At 42.7% G+C, this 19,892-nt stretch overlaps 1 pseudogene; it reads right to left on the bottom strand.

Annotated features, from left to right (window-relative positions):
* Positions 1-1,945: 1,945 nt before the first annotated feature.
* Positions 1,946-13,824, bottom strand: LOC102938521 (annotated as a pseudogene).
* Between the last annotated feature and the right edge of the window lie 6,068 nt (positions 13,825-19,892).

The following is a 19,892-nucleotide window of genomic DNA, read 5'->3' as shown; positions in this document are numbered from 1 at the left end:
AAGCAAGGATTTTTCCATGTAGGGGATATTTTCAGGCAAGAACTAAGATTGTGTGACAGGGGACTAGTTGTATCTCCAACAGTGTCTGCCCAAATCTGAATTTTTCTTTGAAAAGTCTGAGCTTAAAAATGTTTTATTTAGAATCATAGAATATTAGGGTTGGAAGAGACCTCAGGAGGTCATCTAGTCCAACACCCTGCTCAAAGCAGGATCAACACCAATTAAATCATCCCAGCCAGGGCTTTGTCAAGCCAGGCCTTAAAAACCCCTAAGGATGGAGATTCCACCACTTCCCTAGGTAACCTATTCCAGTGCTTCACCACCCTCCTAGTGAAATAGTGTTTCTTAATATCCAACCTAGACCTCCCCCACTGCAACTTGAGACCATTACTCCTTGTTCTGTCATCTGCCACCACTGAGAACAGCCTAGCACCATCCTCTTTGGAACCCCCCTTCAGGTAGTTGAAGGCTGCTGTCAAATCCCCCCTCACTCTTCTCTTCTGCAGACTAAATAACCTCAGTTCCCTCTTTAAAAAAAATACAAGGAGAATAGAAAAAAATACTCTTCCCCTTGTAAATATTTGCGTAATATTTTTTTAAACTGCTCTGTAGCTGAAACAGCTAGGAATAAAAGTAGAAATTTGGCTTGGAAATAGTCCTCACTAAGCAGAAGTGCCTTTAAGTGTTGTCATGAAATTTGATTTGATTTGGCCTAATTAGAATGCTTTGAAAAATCACAATACCATTTCATTTTTATATAGGCCTAGGGACAGCACACTGATGACACAATTCAAACAAGAATACCTTCATGATTTGTAAAAGACATGAAAACAGCCATTAATTTTTTATTTCAACATGTGTGCAGTTTAGATGATACAAAGCCAAAACTGAAGATGCCTGTAATTATGAAATTGCTCCATTATCTTTCTGGCTACCAAAGCTAAGCTGACTGGTCTATAATTCCCTGGTTGTCCGTATTCCCCTTTTTATAGATGTAACCCATGCTTGCTCAATGTGGCACGCTGTCTCCCTCTAGTAGTGGGCCGGCCAGTTACAGATTGATCAGCATGCTACAGCTTTGGCTAAGGGAGATGTGTCTTTTAGCTCAGGCAGTGGAGGCTCATGCATTAAGCTCAAGAGGTCCCAGGTTTGATCCCCATTGCTGATGCCCCTGTGTGGGTCAGCGTTACATAGTTCTCAAAGATAATTGTTTAATGACTCAGATCTCTTCAGCCAGTTCCTTAAGTAGTCTAGGATGTGTTTTGTCAGGCCCTGCCACCTTGAAGACATCTACCTTGTCTAAGTAGTTCATAACTTCTTTCCCTGATTTAGCCTTAGCTCCTACCATTATGCTGATGTTCACTGTGTTAGTTGTCTGATCACTGCTAACCTTTTGGTGAAAACTGAAACAGAAAAGGCATTTAACACTTTGGTCATTGCTGTATTTCCTATTACTGTCTTTCCTTCCTCACTGAGTAACGGGCCTACCTTGGTCTTCTTCCTGCTTTTAATGTATTGTAAAGTGTTTTCTTGTTTCCCTTTGTATTACTAGCTAGTTTAATCTTGTTTTGTGCCTTGGTCTTCCTAATTTTGTCCCTACATGCTTGTGTTTTCTTTTTAATATTTATCCTTTGTAACTTGACCTAGTTTCTGCTTCTTGCATGACTCTTTTTTGAGTTTCAGGTCATTGAAGATCTCCTGGTGAAGCCAAGAGGTCTCTTACCATACTTCCTATCTTTCCTATGCATTGGGATAGTTTGCTGTTGTGCCATGCTGAGGTCAGCTGTCCCAAATCCCCGAAGGTCCAACAAAGGCATACATATCCATTGATATAGTCAAGAGATACCTGAAATGGAGAGAAATAATTGGTGGAAGGTCATTCCCCTGCCACTGGAGCCTTTTTCTCATACGGCTTGAAACTCCTGCAGCGCCCAGCAGGCTCCCCCCTTTTGCTGCTGCTCCCACTTGAAATGGGGGCTTGACTCTCCTGCAGCCCCACCTGCCACCACTGCTCAGTAGTTCCTTGGGCCAGAACCTCAGCTGATGGAACAGATTTCAATGGATCTGTGCTGATTTGCACAAACTGAGGATCTGTGTCTTTGTGTTCTGGGCAGTTGGTTCGTTTCTGACTCCATCGGGAAGAAGCAGGAGAGCACTATAGAGCACTATAGAGCAATCATGGGGCTAAACATTGCATGATGAATGACCAAATTCTGTTGTCAGACACACACATGCAAACCCATGAAAGTTAATGGACCAAGGGTTTCACCGGTGTAACTGATAGCAGAGACTGGCCCTTATGGATTAATACTACTGGTAATCTCTGGTTTCTGGTCATTATCCTGCCATCACCCACTGACTTCTAAAGGACTCCAGTCAGAGCGATGACAGCATATAGACTCCTGTTACTGGGGCTAGTACAGTGAGTGCACAATCATTTACTTCAGCAACAGGAGCCAGTGTCTTAACCAAAACATTGCAAAGAGCTAAAGAGACCACTGTAGCAACTATAGAATTATCATTATTGACAAAGGCTACAGAGTTATCCAGCTACATCTCATGATCAATTCCCTGCCATGGCAGAGGCCTCAGGCAGCCTCCTGTGGGCTGCAATATTGTGGTCTAATTTCGGTTGTTGCATTCAGTGTACGGGTGCTGGGTGGTGTTGGTGGCCTGTGATATACAGGAGGTCAGACGAGATGATCTGGTGGTCCCTTCTGGCCTTAAACTCTATCACTCCGACTCAGAATAGTACAACTGGTATGCCTATTAGAAATTGAAATCAATGGAACTACAAACCTGCTTAAAGGTAAACACATGCGTACGTTGGGGTTTGTTTTTTCTGGTTTTTTTTCCTGAACTGGAGCCTTGGGCTGTATTCATTAGTTTGTCTAAAACTCAGATTCAAAATTACAGGTCAGAAAATAAGCTAATTATTTAGTCAAAACAAAAAGTATATATAGATTCAAATCTGCCTGGATGACAGAAATGCGGATGACAGGACAAAAATCACTTTTTTCCTACAAATGCATTTCACGGATTGTTAATCCCACTTACTCCATAATGCAAGGCAATGGTCACTTAATTACAATGCAATAAAGGGCAACAGTAGAGTTCAATTTATAGTGACTACAGGATTAACTCCAAAGTCTGTTCACAGTGCCTTAGAAAAGAGACTATTTTAAGCCAGGCTGACTCTAAGGTAAAAGGAGTAGAATAGCATACGTCTCCTGAGTCCCTATCCAGTGCCCTATCTGTTGGGCTACAGTTAGTGGAGGGAAAGCAGGTATGGCCTGAATGTATTAAAGGGCAATTAAGAGCTTAATACTGGGTAGTTGGGTATAGTGCTTGCTACTATAAGTAGTTCCAGTCAAGAGACAAAGAACCGTGTCCACACGGTACATGAAGGGTGGGGAGTTTAAATACAGTGATTGTGTGTAGCAATGTAAATTTCAGTACTTTGATGGGAAAAGGAGAGTGAGATGAAGTGCATGAATTAATAGAGCAAATACAGAGCAAATACAGACAGAAAATGTATTTGAGTGGCAGGAGCCACCTTTATTTACAAAATACTTTAAACAATGCTGTTACTCAAATACCAACTAAAATAACTACAGAAAAGTTAAAATGAGATTACTTTGTTTTCTGAACAGCTCCCCTGGATAAACAGCAAGAAAGGCAAAAAGTACTTTTAAAAACAAGGCAGTGAAATTTAATTATCTTTGGCAATTAATATTAGCTGCTATGACAGGTTAATTGCCTGGTCCTCACTAAACCTTGGGATCTTCTTAAATTCCTCCTGCTTCTTGAAGAAAAGCTGGGCTAGAATATGATCTGCTGTGGCATGGAAGTAGTCATCCATATCAAGGGTTTGCAGCTGTCAGAAATACCATATTTCAAATAGAAATAATTTATTATTCGATGATCCTTTTATAAGACTATTAACAGCACAGACTGAGTAAAAAAACCACACAGTTTATGAGAGCTATAGCACACACAATAAAAATATAAAACAATAAAAAGCATACCACTTACATAGCACTTTTCATCAAAGCTATTAAAATCTTAACCATTTCTGGACATGCCTTTTTTTTTGGAATGCGAACAGAGAAAGTTCTGAGCTACGTGTTTAAGAATGTTTGTGTTCTTTAAAACTCAATAGTTTCTAATGCTAATAATACAAGCAGATTATTGAATCAGAGAGATTGAGGGTGTAAAGTCTGTGTGTGTGTGCGCGCGCGCATGTGTACATAAACACACACACAATGGCCGGTTAATGAGTTGGTAATACTTAAAACGGTAAATGTCCTATGAAATAAGGAACTAAGCTAGAATAGCAGTTGCTTCCACGCTCCTTTGCTGGATATCATTATCACAGGATATGTGTAATCACAGGTCCATGGCGCCACCCATGCTCACCATCAAGCATGTTGGCCTGGTCAATGCTTGTGCAGATCCCCTTTCTGTGGTACCCAGGGGCTATAGTGGCCTTTGCAGGCTGACCCACCCACAGCATGACGAGCAGACAAGCTCTCTCTGTCTTGCGTGTGCGCACACACACACAATACATAGTCTCGCTCCTCTTTTTCCTCTCCAATGTGGTGCTTTAGTGGTGCCTCATGAAGGCCCTTCACACCAGAAGTGAAGCTCACCGTCAGTGTAGCTGAGCGTTACTGGGTGGGTAGCAAAGCATAAGGCAACCAATCAGGGAATAAGTCCAATTTATGCTTCCCGCCCCCTCAGCCCCTGCTTATACAGTAACTGCCATTATGTATTCTCACCTGGTTGCCTGTGCTGAATGCTAGAATCAGAAGCAAATCCTCATCACATGTGTTTTTGATATAATGGGGAAAAATACAACATCTCTAATGCCAATGTCAAAGTCAGTGGTAATTTTAGATGAAACAATAATTCCCACCTAAACAAGAGATGCAGCGATTATTCCTTGCTGGAAAATGTTCAAAACATCCAACAGTACGTGCCAAGATCACTCATCATAAGATGAATTAAGAATTACGGCTCCAATTCTGAGCTGAGATCTGCTAGTGCAGACCCAATGGCGTCCGTGGAGCACCAGACAGACGCCGGCATCCACAGGGGAAGATTGTGGCTATTATTATTCAGTGCCCCATATATGGAAAAGGGGTTCATCAGAAGTTTCAACTTCTTCGCCTTGTCAGTTGGATTATTAACATTATGAATTTTGGAAATACTTGGGTCAGCTCACATGAAATGCAGGACCCTTAAAAAGAACCTTTAAACCTCTTTATTTTTCAAAGGGTTGTGACCACTGCTGGGCTATGTGTTTGATACCTTCACCCCATCCCTTACTTCCCTTCTTTTACATCAGATCCCTTTGTTGTGTTTATCAGCTTCAGTTTAAAGAGGGTGGTTTTCAATTATGATCTTAGTGTGTCTTTGTTTGTTTGTATTATGTCAAAACAGAGCCTCAAGCACCCTGGTAAGTCACGTTAATTAATACTAATCAGAGCAATAATGATTATCTGGGCCTTCCTCTTGGCATAAAATCAAGACCACCCCATTTTCCTTTCTATATCGTACTTATATGTAGTGATAGGGACATAGTGAAACATTGTCTCCTAAATCTTGTTGCAACTAATTTACCCTGCTTAGGGCCGGTTCCTCAGCAGTGCTGAATCAACAGGATTCCCTCTTATTTTGTCTACCCTCTTTCTAAGACCATAAGAATTCCTACTTGAAGCAGCTTGCTGCATTTTCCCTAAATGCAGAACAATAACGGCTAATTTTTCTCTCCATTGTGGTAGTGTAACTTCTTTTTGACTTGTTAGAGTTCCATCAGCATATCTCAGAGAAAATTTAACCCTAAGATGAAGGGTGTGGATTTTGGAGTTTTACAGTACTAACAAGAATCAGAAGTTTTTCTGAAAACATTCCAATCCTGCAGCCCTAACTCAGACAAAACCCTCATTTAGTTTATGTAACAACTTACCTTTCCACAGCCACTAATGACATAGCCCATCTCGTTAGCATTGAAATGAAAATGAGGTTGCCGTAGTCCATTGCTGTATATCCTGATAGTTCCTAAGGTAAGACTATTTTCATGCTGGAAGTCAAAATAAGCACAACATTCAGACAACAACTCATATGGCAACATCTTAGCTGTGTGTGACAATGATGACGAACTCACATGCTTCACAATGTTACCTTACGTTTCAGCAACGAGAATGCTCTACTGAATATACATACCATTTGCAGTGAGTCACTGAAGATTTTCTCATTGTCATTTAGACCCACTCCATTTTTGCGAAAGCGAGCCCACTGAATTACTCCCTCTGGAAGTTTGAATTCTGTTGAATCTGAATGAATGACAGTTAAATGAGAATTACTAGAAAATATTCCCATATGTTATTGGTAATTAATTGCCAGAAGATTTGCTTTTAGCTAATGTTGCTTGATTATCGACCAAGATCATGAGTCCACAGTGGGGACTGAATCTGGGACATCCAGTGCTAAAAGCATGAGCATCTCTACCTTTAGCTAGTTAATAGACTCCTATCCTTTGTGAAGCAGCTACCGGTGAGGGATACATAACACAGACTGACCAGCGGTTTATACTTGCACAGTATCCCACTCTGACACATGCAAGCAGCAATTGTACAAATAATAAGAAATCTGAAATCAGAATTTCTTCGAGTTTAGACTAAGACTAGTAACTCGGAACGTATTCACTGATATTAATGGCAACACCGAAAGCTTCTTTCCAGCCACTCACTCATTAACTGTGAGCTCAAACTTTTTATCATGAAAAGTAATTGTTCTGATGGCAATGATTTCAGCTGTCCTGAATCTTGCAAGGTGCTTTGTCATTAGGAGTGGAGGGTGCTCAGCATCTCCCAGGAAATGCTCAGCACCTTGCAGGATTGAGTGCACAGTGTGTGAGCATCATGCACTAGAGGCTGATCCACTTTATACAAAACATTTTGAAGATGATAAGGTAGTGTTTTCTATACACCTTCCAAAGATGGACAACATTTCACCTTAAACAGGTCAGTCATGGTGACAACATTTTCCATGTGCCTGAATTAGACAGGCCCTTATTCACATACTGATGTTAAAAGGCCTGTAGTATTATACCTTGAGCATACTAAAAGTCCCAGGAAGTTGTAATTGTTGCCTTATTTCCTTTACGTAATTTGGACTTCTTTGTGCCTACAACGGCCTTCTCTATTCATTCTCTGGCACTGACGGTCTAAGGAATACTGAAACATTCTCCAGACAGAGTTGCCTTTGGCTCATTTTGCTCTACCTCCCCCGAGGACAGAGTTCAGCTTTCCCTGGAGTGCACCAGCCAACTCCTCAGGTATATCAGGGACCCATCAAAATAAGTTTTATTGGCAATATACGAAAGAGAGAAAACTATAAAATAAAAAATTAGTTAAATACACACACTCCCAGACCATACTACAGTGGACCTCACAGGCTGGCACTTTCCTTGAAGTTACAGAAGAAGAGGTTACTCATCTTGTGCAGTAACTGGGTTTTTCAAGATGTGTGTCACTATGGATGCTTCACTTTAGGTGCCAATGCGCCTCTTGAGCCACGGATATGAGATTTTCCCTTAGCAGTGTCTGTTCGGTCTGCACATGCACCCTGTTCCTCCTCATGTCACACACCATGGCTACACAGGAATACGCAGGTGAACTGCCCTCAGTTCCTTCTCTACTCGAAAGTCCCATGGAAAACAGTCTGAAGCAGAGGGGAAGGAGGCCAGCTGGAGGGATGCCAGACTCAATGGTACCTGTTCCAGGGCCAGAGTCAATGGCTCCACTCAGGTTGTTGGAACCTCAGAGTGGCCCGACGTGGATCACACTCTACTAGAATCCCTCTGCCCCGCCATCCTTGGTGTTGGGGATCGACCTCTATCAGTCTTTTTCTGCTTCCTTCTTACCGATGATAGAGAGCAGTGCCGAGATTCCCTCGCTGAAGCACTTTTCTTCAGCACCCGGGATGTTGGACAGTGCCGAGTTTCTTGAGAAGCAGAAGGAGCGTGTTTTCTCGCTGTGGGAGAGGAGGAACTGTGCTGAGTCTCCCAAACAGTAGCCAGGGCACTCCTTATGGCTACTGAACTACCCGGCTCCAAGGGAGGTCAAAATGCTGCCTCCATGAGGATACATCTGAGCTAGTGTCTCTACTCTTTTTGATGAGGTCTTTGGTAAGTCTTTGTAGATCTTACAGCGCTCCTGCACGTGAGTTTCCCCCAGACATTTAAGGCAGCTGCAATGTGAGGTCACTCACAGGCATAAGCTTGTGACAAGAAGCAAAGGCTTAAACCTCAGTGACCATACACTAAATGCAACAACCGAAATTAGACAAAGTATTACAGAGGCTGCCTGAGGCCTCTCTGAGGCCTATTAGACTGCCTGAGGCCTCTGCTTAATATTGTCCCTTTTATTAAATTACAAATTGTTTCTAGACTATTATATTACTATTTCTCCCTTCTATCACATTTAATTTTTACTCTATTTTATCAACATAAAAATGGTCATACTGGGTCAGACCAATGGTCCACCTACCCAGGTATCCTGTCTTCCAATAGTGGCCGGTGCCAGAGGATTCAAAGGGAATGAACAGGACAGGGCAATCATCAAGTGGTCCAGTCCCAGCATCCAGCAGTCAGAAGGCTAGGGACACCAAGAGCATTAGGTTGCATCCCTGACCATCTTGGCTAAAAGCCATTGATGGACCTATCCTCCATGAACTTATCTAATTCTTTTTTGAACCTAGTTAAATTTTGGCCTTCAGAACATCCCTGACAATGAGTTCCACAGCTTGACTGTGCATTGTGTGAAAAAGTACTTCCTTCAAAACAAACAGATACCCCATTTATATACCAAGTTCTTAGTTATGTACCTTTGAGATTATAGAAGTATCGCCACAAAAGCTTGTCTGGAGACTGCACATAGCTGGCATTCTGAACAAGCTCTACTAAGTTTGGTGGAAGGTTAATGGCCTGATCTTCTGTTTGTTTCTTGAATGTTCTTATAAAATTCACTCCACCTTGAGGCTAAAATACACACAATAAAAATGTTATGTTAGCAAATGCATGAAGCAAACAGGGAAAGTAGAGCAGTTGATCAAGTAATGTGCTTTTCACCTTTAAGACATACTGAAGGTCTGATCTGGTAAGACTTGCTGCCATGCATTATCCCATATAATTCCTAGCTTATACATATTTTAACTTGATTTTATACTTTATTCAAATCCTAAAGAGATTTGAAACTGAAACAAAATGTAAGTCCTCTCTTATCTGGGTAGATGCTACAAATTGTTCCATGAAGGAGGGAGTGTTTGCTCCCTCCCTATGGAATGCACAGTTTCCACCATGAGAACCTGCAGATCCCCATGGATCCAGCAGATACTATGAGCCTATATGCTAGCTCCAGGGACCCTTGCCCCACTGTGACAAGGACTAGTTTTAACGATATGAGAGGACACTGCTACACTGGGGACATACAAATCCTTCCAGGTGGGAGATAGGAGATCCAGGCAAAGAGAGGATCCTCCACAAATTGATAAGGGGCATGGTTGGGCCCTTTTTGATTACTTTCAGCAGGACAGAGTTGTATATGCTACTGTTCAAACCTTTAATGATCTTGCTGCTATGTCTTCTGGTGTAGAGAAAAACACGTCATCAACATCCAAGGTTTGAAGTTCTTCGTGTATTGTAAAAAACAGCAGGAACAAACAGTCATCTTCTCCCACATTCTTTACCCAGTGCAATGTGTTTTTAGGCAAGAAAATCACTTGGCCCGTGGTAACATTGTATGTAGTTATTATGCTACCACCAGCATCAACAACACCAATCCAGGCACTACCCTGAAACACAGGCGGAGCGACAGAACAAGATCATGAAAGAAACAAACAAACATTGTTTTTTCCATAGTGAGCTCATAAATTGTATTTGCCTACATTTTAATAATTCAAACATATATGTGACTGATGGTAGCCCACTCTGGTGACAGTCCCACTCTTACTCAGCTTTTGAGAGACCAAAGCAAGAATAGTGCATTCAGCAATAAATTGTTGGAAGGCCCAATTTCTTTAAGAAACACTTAATAAATTTTCTCTCTCTCTCACACAAACACAAAACATTAAGTTATTTAGAGAAATCTATGAATGTTATGATTATAGTTTAAGAAGATTCAAACTACTGGGGATAAGGACCATGTGTCTGTGGAATGTCTTGCACAATTGCTCCCCAATCCTGACTGGGGCCTGTGAGTGCTACTATGATAGAAATATTAAATACTTAATAATAAAAATATTGTTAGTATTCTAAGTATAGCCAAGAGTCAATTCTTCAAAATGCATAACACTTTGTTTTCACAATTATGTACAATCTCTAATTATTCCTCACAATACGCCATGAGTTAGTACTGTAAGTAACTTTTTACTATCCCCATTTTACAAATAGAGAAATGGATAGTCAGAGGAGATATAACAAACACTTTCAAATTTGGGTGCCTAATATTAAGCACCTAATTCATGTGCAGGCACCCAGATAAGTAGCTGAATTTTTAAAAGTTCAGAGTACACAAAATTTCCACGGACTGCAACTATTACACTTTGGTTGGAGCTGTGAGCATATAGTATGTCTGCAAATCACGCCACTTAAGAACATAATTTCAGGCACCAAGGTTTGAAAATGTGACACTCGTTAACCAGTGATAATGCCGTCTTTATTATTATTTAGCATTTGTATATCAGACCATAGGCTGGCATGATGCTTTACTTAAAAAATTACAACAGATGAAATTAAAATAATCAGGTTGTACCTTTAGGAGAAAGCCATGTTCATTGGCATTAAAGTGCCAATGGGGGGCCCGGAGCCCTTTGCTCTTGATCCGTAATGTTCCAAAAGTCATCTTAGACCGCTGATTGTTGATGCTTGTTCCAAATTCCATTTCTTCATCACTCGGATAATCATTTACATCATACCTAAATCTTGCCCATTGAATATCACCCCCAGGAAACTGAAATACCTAGCAAATCATAAGTTATTCTTATAAGTTATTCTTTATAAGTATTGGACAAAGGCAAAGCCAGTGGGGAAATGAAAGGAAAATATTGAGGGAATATTTCAGAACATTACTTTATATGTAGATATGAAATTTGTGGGAAACGCAGGGAATTCTTGGTGAGGCTTCTCTAGCTATGGGTTTAGTACACTTTTGATGATCCCACACATAAGTTTATACATCAAATTGCTATAATATCATTTTTTTACAATGATTGATAAGGAATGGTTTTAAGGACAGAAAAATTACTGGCTAAGAATCACTTTGTAGGTACATCAAACAAAAAAAGTGGAAGACCTGGGGTGAAATCCTGGCCTTACTGAAGTCAATGGAAGAACACCCACTGACCTCAGTAGGGCCAGGATTTCACCAGTCAATTAGTGTGTATCTGCTATCAAAAACTAAACAAATATAAGGCTGACATGGCCTATCATCACCTTGACCACTTTACTTTTATGTTGTACTCCCTTCCCCCTTCTCTTTCTTTGTCTTTTTAGACACTGATTCAGGAAAGCACTTAAGTACATGCTTAAAATTAAGCACATGTGTAAGCACCCTTCCTAAATAGAATGTTTTCCTGAATCAGGGTCTTAGATTGTGAACTCTTAGTGCTAGGGACTGTTCCTTCCCATTTATTTGTACTCCATCTAGAATAAATCCAGGAATTTTTAAAAGTCACCTTACATTAGGGAAGTGTACTACGGGACACTGTAATCTTGAAAACCACATTTTTGTGTATGTTTGCACCTCCTATAGTTACATCTAATGCCTAACAATATCAGAATTGGAAGAAATTAGAAAAAGACAATTTTTTGCTATTTTTTAGTTCCTTTCATTTGTATATTTGACAGCACTGTATATCAGTTTAACTGTCCACTGTCTAATCAATCATCTTCTTTCTTGTGGGAAAACCCTTATAAACATGAACATGGGATCAGAAAAATCCATATAAATATACTTTTTAAGGATTTAAAAAAAAGAGTCAGAACATACACTCTAACATCTGGCTCTATGAAAACTGGAGTTCTTCTCAAATTGGTCAATTTCTAAAAATTCAGTAAGTTTTGAAATACAGAGACTAAACTCTGAAGTAATCTAACTGTTTGGTTTGTACATGAACTCTAATGCTCTAAGTCCAGCAAGGTGAGTGAGGCTACTGCTGCCTAAAATGAGACCATCACATTCATTTTTATTTGTGACCAAAGAATACATTTTAGCTCGGTTCTCAAGACTTCCAGTTTCAACTAAATGGCTTCTATTTGTATTCTAGCTTTCTGAAAATGATGAACATGGTTTCACATGGTGTAGTTTCAATGCTAAATTTCAAAAGCTGACTTCCTTTTAAAACTCTGTAATTTTGGTTATTTAGACATCTAATTTGTAGGTCCAAATAATGATATATCCAAAAGATGTAAATTGCATTTTGGATTATTTATGGATCATAATCTCTTTGTGCCTGCAATTCTGTGGACAGAAAAGGAGAGAACCAAAACAACAAGAACAAAAACAGGCCAGTCTGATAATTTGCCTCCAAACTTCTATATTGAGTACAATACTACTTTTTGTAAGAAGAACAACTGCCACACCTTAGATTTACCCAGATGATTCAGAAACTGGAATTTGACATCTACTTTTTTTTGTCTGACATTCTTATTGGGCTTTTTGGAGAGGTTATTTCATGCTTTTGAATGTTTATCTTTGTCATAAATCCAGTGTTATTAATGTAGACCAAGGCAATAATCAGCACTCCTATGATGGTGGAGATGATGCAGGCCAAGAGACAAACTAAAAAGATGTTCATTAGCGACCAGTGGCTCTTTCTTTCCTACAAGACATTTTAAAAACCAAAGTTATTAGTTAGAAATCAGAACAATAGTTAATGCAATGATACCTGTGTAATCAAGACTGGATACCTTTCCTGAAGGTATTCTTTTGTCAGACAAGTTAGTGGGCCCAGTATAGGAGTAACTCAATGAAATTTTTATGGCCTCTTTTATGGTCAGACTAGATGCTCTAATGGTCCCTTCAGGCTTGAGGTTTATGAAATTATGAATAAATCTTAGAAGCACTTCCCCCCCGGGGCCTGATACCACAGGTTTTATTCATGAGTTACACACATTGTAGCTAGCTAGGAGTTTTCGTTAGTGCCCATCAACGTAAGCACTCCTCATGTGAGCAAGGCTTGCAGAATAGAGCCTAGATCTCCCTTGGAATATCAATACAAGCTGCTGGTAATAGGTGAGTGGGGTGCGGGGAGAGAAAACCTTTTGTAGTGATAATCACCCATTTTTTTCATGGTTTGTGTGTATAAAAACATCTTCTGTACTTTCCACAGTATGCATCCGATGAAGTGAGCTGTAGCTCACAAAAGCTTATGCTCAAATAAATTGGTTAGTCTCTAAGGTGCCACAAGTACTCCTTTTCTTTTTGCAAATACAGACTAACACAGCTGTTACTCTGAAACCTGTAAGGGTTGAGTGTCTTTTTGTAATGCCCAAATAGAGAATCTTTTCCACGTGGCCAAATAAGTGGCTCTGGTGAATGACTTTTTGCTACCAAGAAGGACCTCTCTAACAGGATCTGAGCATGTGAGCTCCGAAGGGTTTAGCCACAGAGTTTCCATGCCATGAAATGGAGAGACTGCAGATTGGGATGCTGGAGGTGGCTGTGGTCCTGCATGATCAAGTCCAGGACCAGGGGCAGGGTTATCGGTGTGTCCACCGACACGTCTAGAAGGGTGATGAACCAGTGTTGGTGTGGCCATGGTGGTGCTATTAAGATCATTGATGGTCCCTCCCTTCTGAACTTCACAAGGACCTTGTGTACAAGCAGGAAGTGGAGGAATGCCTAGAGTAGATGGTCCTTTCAAGGGAGGAGAAAAGCGTCAGAGTGAGCCCAGGCTGTGATTCAGGAAGGACCAAAACTGGTGACACTTCCTGTTGTATTTTGTTACAAAGAAATCTATTTGGGGAAACCCCCACCGTTGGAAGATGTTGATCACAACATCCGGGCAGAGGGACCACTCGTGATTGTGAAATGACCTGCTGAGATGATTGGCCAGTTCGTTCTGGGAACCTGGAAGGTACAGTGCCTCTAGATGTATCAAATGGGTGATGCAGAAGTCCCACAGCTTGAGGGCTTCCTGGCAGAGGGGAGAGGAGAGAGCACCACCCTGTCTGTTTATATAGAACATTGCTGTTGTGTTGTCGGTCAACACTGACACACATCTGCCCTCCAGATGGTCCTGGAACATTGGGCAAGCAAGGCGGGCTGCTCTTAGCTCCCTGACATTGATGTGCAACAAAACCCTGTGTAGGAGCAAGGTTGCGGAAGATTGGCGAGGAGCTAAGTGGTGGACTGAGTACGTGACTGGATGTAAGTGGAGGATGCAGGCAGTTTCAATGCACTTTGTCCGACAGACCCTGCCAAGAGATACTGTAGCATAGCTCAGCATATTTTTGCCTGTAAACAAGTTAGTTTATGTAATAAGCATAAATCATACATATAAGAATGTAACCAGCTGTGACCCCATGTAACCCCAAGATAAGCGCGGACATATAGTGCTGCAGAGGACTCCCCGCCGGCGGAGTCCTGCCTGGTCAGCTGTCCCAAATGGCCAGAGTCCCCTGCAGCCCCTCCGTGCATGCTAGGGGCTCCCTGCGCAGATTGGAGAGTAAGTTCTTCCTTCCTTCCTTCAATAAAGCATAGTTTACTATTCTTAGGCCTGAGTGTCTTCCTTCCGCTCCTCCCCCCCCCAGCCCTTATGGGCACACCCTGAGTCCTCCTAAGTGCACCCCCCCATCCCACTGCCAATGCATCCGTGACTAGAGACACTGAGGGGTGGGGTCCACATACACCACTTGCCGGTTGAGCTACCACAAGAGGGACTCAATAACCGGAGGAGGAAATGCAATTAATTTGTCTAGGCGGTCTCAGGATGGCCTGTACACTGAGGCCAACCAGGCTTGAAGAGGCTGGAGATGAAGTCTCATGTGCTGTACTACATATGTACAAGGAGCTATGTGACCAAGCAGCTTCAGGCCCTAGGGTATCACCTTAGGTCCTCTATGATGGCTCCCATAGTTAGAAAATGGGACTCGGGAAGGAATGCTTTGGCTTGGCTGGAGTCTAGGAGAGCGTCGATGAACTCTATCCTCTGAGTGGGAGTTAGAGTTCATTTCAACACATTCAGCATGAGCCCGAGCACTTTGAAGGTCAATTGTATGAGGTTCACGTGCTTTTCCACCTGGGCTTTGGTACGGCCCTTGACAAGCCAGTCATCTAGCTATGGGAAAACTTGTACCTGTCGCCTCCTTGGATATGCATTTGGTGAACACCCAAGGGGCCGCCGATAGCCCAAAGGGGAGAACCGTGAACTGATAATGGATGTTGTTGACCGCGAAGCGGAGGAACCACCTGTGGGTCGGCATGATTGACACATGGAAGCATGCATCTTTCAAGTCGAGGGCGGCGTACCAGTCCCCCGGATCCAGGGAGGGAATAATGGAAGCCAGAGAAATCATGTGAAACTTCAGCTTTTTCACAAATTTATTGAAGTTCTGCAAATCCAAAATGGGTTTTAGCCCACCTTTGTCTTTTGGGATTAGGAAATATCGGAAATAGAAACCCTTGACCCAGAACTCCTGAGGGATGTCCTCTACCGTCCGGCTTCTAGGAGCGCTTGCACTTCTTGTATGAGAAGTTGCTTGTGAGAAGGGTCCCTGAAGAGGTATGGGGTAGAGGGGTGGGTGGGAGGGAGGAAGGGAACAGAATTGGAGAGAATATCCCAATTCTACCTTGTGCAAGACCTACTTCTCTGAGGTGATCTGGGCCCAGGCCCGGCAGAAATTGGATAGATGATTCACAAAACAGGGAGAAGGATCCGGATTGCGATTGGTGCATCACCCCTGGGCGCACCTTCAAAAGTTTTGCTGGGGAGTTAAAGACTGGCCCTGGTTGGAAGAGGGCTGTGGAGGCCTTCACCTATTATTCCTACCACTCTTACTACTGTAATCTTGTCTTGACCGAGAGGGGTAGAAGCGTGGTATTCTGGATGGTCTTGATCAAGGGTAAGGCCACCCTTGAAGGACTCTCAGGCCTTAGAACGTCCACCATGGGATCCGTTTCTTCTGTCACCTCCTCTTCCTGGAGGCCCAGATTTTGTGCTACCCTTCTGAGTAGCTCTTGGTGGGCTCTGTTGTCCATGGCTGGCAAAGTGGCAGATAAGCCTGCTACTGCCTCGACCAGGGAGGAAGAAGATGATGTCCTTAGCAGCACTGTGTCCTCCTGACCCTCCGACTCGCAGGGTCCTCCCGCACTGATACCTCCTGCACGGTGGCAAGTACGGTACCGACCCTGGTCTTGGTCTCAGTGTTGGCCTAGGAGCCAGCTTGGGCGCTGGGCTCTGATCCTTATGGAGGTTCTCACACCATGGAGGATGACGGGGCTCCCGCCTGTCTAAAGCAATAGATAAGGATCTGGAGCTTGGCCCCTGGACTTGGTGATATGCCCACAGGGTCCACAAAGGCCACCTCGTGGGCACCTGCCATTGTGGTGGCCAGAGCATCATGGGAACTTGCTGCCCGTCCTCTTGCCTTGAACGATGACAAGAGCAGTGTCGGCTCCATCTGGAGATGTACGATTCCAGCTCCAACCCCAAAGATGAGTCTGACCTCAATGACCACAGCGGCGCTGAGAGGGACGGTGCCAGAGAGTGGTGCCGAGGGGAGGGCAACCGGTGCTGCATCATGGCAGGTTTACCCTTAGAAAGCATGGCTCCTCTGTGTGGCACCGGTGCCGGGGACTGCAGGGCCCTGATCAATATGAGGTCCCTGGTGGTCTCAAACCTGTCTGGGGTGGATGGCAGATCCAACTCCCCTATTTGGCCCTCCCGCTCCGGGGAGTCCAACAGACTGGACTCAATGGACCTGCCTGTGAGGCCAGAGTCAATGGTGCTGGTTTTGCCGGAGCAGGGGCTGAGTGTCCCGGCCCCGAAGCACTCCACAGGCACCTTCACACTCCACTGCTCTCCCTGTGGGCAAACGCCCCCTCTCTGCACTCTTCTGCTTTTTGTACAGCACCAGCGAGTGCGAGCGGTGCCGGGATGCTGCAGAGCTCACCTTGGGTATTGGAGAGTGGCGGTGCTGCAGGTCTCTAGACCCAGAGTTCTTGTCGGCGCCGCAGCCTCCCTCACTGAGGACGGTGTGCTCCCCACCCAAGTGCTGGGTTTCAGGCCCAACACGGTCTGTGCTGGCTGGGGACGAAGAGCCAACTCCATAAGAAGTTTCAACCTAAAGTCCCTCTCCTTTTTGGTCCTTGGATGGATGCCCGTACAGATTTTACTTACCAGTTTGGTGCTTCCCCCAAGCACTTTAAGTAGGAGTCATGAGAGTCTCCCCTGGGTATAGGCTTCTGGCAGGACCTGCACAGTTTGAAGTCCTGGGACCAAGGCATGCCCCAGTCTCCGGGAAGGGGCATGAGAATGTGGGGGGAATAAATCCCCACAGAGATTTATCTAACTAACTATCCTATACTAAGAACACGAACTATCTCTAATTAAACTATTTACAGGTACAACTAGGAAAGTCCACTCTGGGATTACTTTCCATGGCAAGAGAGAGAAGCAACAGCTCCAATGACCATCAGAGGCAGTAAGAAGGAACTGAAGAGGTGGCAAGTCAGCAGGGACATATATACACCGTTATGAAGGCGTGACCCACACTGAACAGTGATTGAGTGCCTTTCTTAAAGGCTTTCTGCACTGTTTCTGAGACTTCCCCAGCAGCCAGCTCACAGTCTGTCTACCATGAGTGTGTGAGTGAGAGAGAGAGAGACACACACACACACACACTCTCTCTCTCCCTCCCCCCTTCCCATGTACCCCATCTCCACAGAGCAGTGGAGGTGAGACAGGGTTCAGGACAGCTTTCAGTGAGTGCCTTAAACAGCACACAGCATCTCTCAGAAACTTCCCCAGCAGCCAGCACACACATTGTCTCTGTGTCACACACACAGTCAGTCTCTGGGTCACACTCACCTACCAACACATACCTGTATTATTACTTTTGTTACTTCTTGGTACTTCCCGTGATGCACATATATTCTCTATAATTTTATTCTTTCAAAGTGTGTTATTTTAGTTTTTTGACTGGTCTGTGCATTTCATAATTTTTATCTCTTACACTTAAATTTAATTCTTTGAGTAGTGAGTTCTAAAATGCCTAACCTGTCCTGGCTGGAGTAATTATCCTATTGTAACGTTTTTCGTTTCTACCGGTGGCACACATCCGCACATACTTCGGTGCACATAACAAAATTTATTCCGCACATGGATGGAAAAATTAGAAGGAACATTGACCCTACCTGTCAATTTCCTTTTTCTTCAAGTGTTGTAGTCAGTCCTAGGATATGAAAGCGACAAGCTGGGTGAGGTAATATCTCTTATCGGACCAAAGTTTCCAGCTCTGAAGAAGAGCTCTATGTAGTTTGAGAACTTGGTCTGATAAAAGATATTACCTCACCCAACATGTCTCTCTCAATTCACTTTTGTAAATTTTCATTTAAGATTTAGTTACCAGGAAGAAACTCATTACACAACCCTCTGTGAAATTCAATCATCCTGAGCTACCGAACAGATTGACTGAATCAGAAATGATTTTACATAATTATTTTTTACAAGTGAGGAGACACAATAATTGCTCTAATAAAAAGTCTTTTCTGACAAATCCTCATCTATGTAAGCACAATTCTTTGTTAGGATAATTTCCCAACAAGATGCAAAGGTGGTACTTAACCAACTATAATGCTCTTTCCTTTCTCCAGGGTTGTTCTAACCACATATTCTAGTCAGCTCATACGAGCTATTACTATGACTGGCGCCCACTAATCTGCATCAACATAGGGGATCTAAGATTTCTTTATCCAAAAATGTATTGCTATTCCAGTGGAGAGACGCACACAACCTGTTTGGTTCAGTCTATTTTGGCTTCTAAATGTATAACATTTCTGATAGTAGGAGCTGTGGCCCATTTTTATGGAACACTCCTATAGTCACTTTTCTGTAATATCAAATGCTTTGGGGGTTCTCATTTTGTATTCAAATACATGGAAAGTAGTTGTGCATTGTTGCTTTTTATATTACTGCTTTTTCTGAAAATCAGCAACAATTGGATGTGCTAACCCTGCGCCCTATCAAAGGTACACTGACTTCTAAACACCTCAGAGTCAAAGGACATTATTCTCCACTGCTTTAACCCTTGTGGAAACATTTATACCCACACCAAATAAATGCAAAGTAGGTGTACAATACTAAAAAAGCAAAATGGCAGCATTTTACATCCACTTTGCAGAAATATGAATGACTGTGCAAAGCAGAGGAGAATCAGGTGAAAAACATCTTCCCTCTCTGTGTTTCCTTTGTCACACTAAATCTATTGAAAAATAGCATCAGATTTCCTGCAAAGTCTCAAGATCTTTAGTATAATCATCTTTGAAAATCAAAGATAATGTAGTAGACCCTACCTAGTACCTGTATTAAGATTGTCTTAATATGGATACTAGATAGGGTCTACTACATTATCTAGTATCTCCATTGGTGTACTTACAATATATTGCTGTGTAAAAGCGTTTGCAAACAATCTTTCCCAGTAGAACAGTCCTCTCATTTACCGGACCCTGATTCTACTTCCAGACATTTTACTCAATACACATTTGTGTAATCCAAACTTTTGCAACATATGAACAGAGCCAGAAGTTCTCATATTATGACAATCACCAGACTTCCTTTTGCAAAGTAACAGATACAGTCAAGTGGTATTTAAAGCCATCACAACT

This window comes from Chelonia mydas, chromosome 5 (genome assembly GCF_015237465.2).
Source record: "Chelonia mydas isolate rCheMyd1 chromosome 5, rCheMyd1.pri.v2, whole genome shotgun sequence".
Classification (NCBI taxonomy): Eukaryota; Metazoa; Chordata; order Testudines; family Cheloniidae; genus Chelonia; species Chelonia mydas.
The sequence above is the reverse complement of the archived record's forward strand: the minus strand, read 5'-3'. Positions and strand labels throughout refer to the sequence as shown.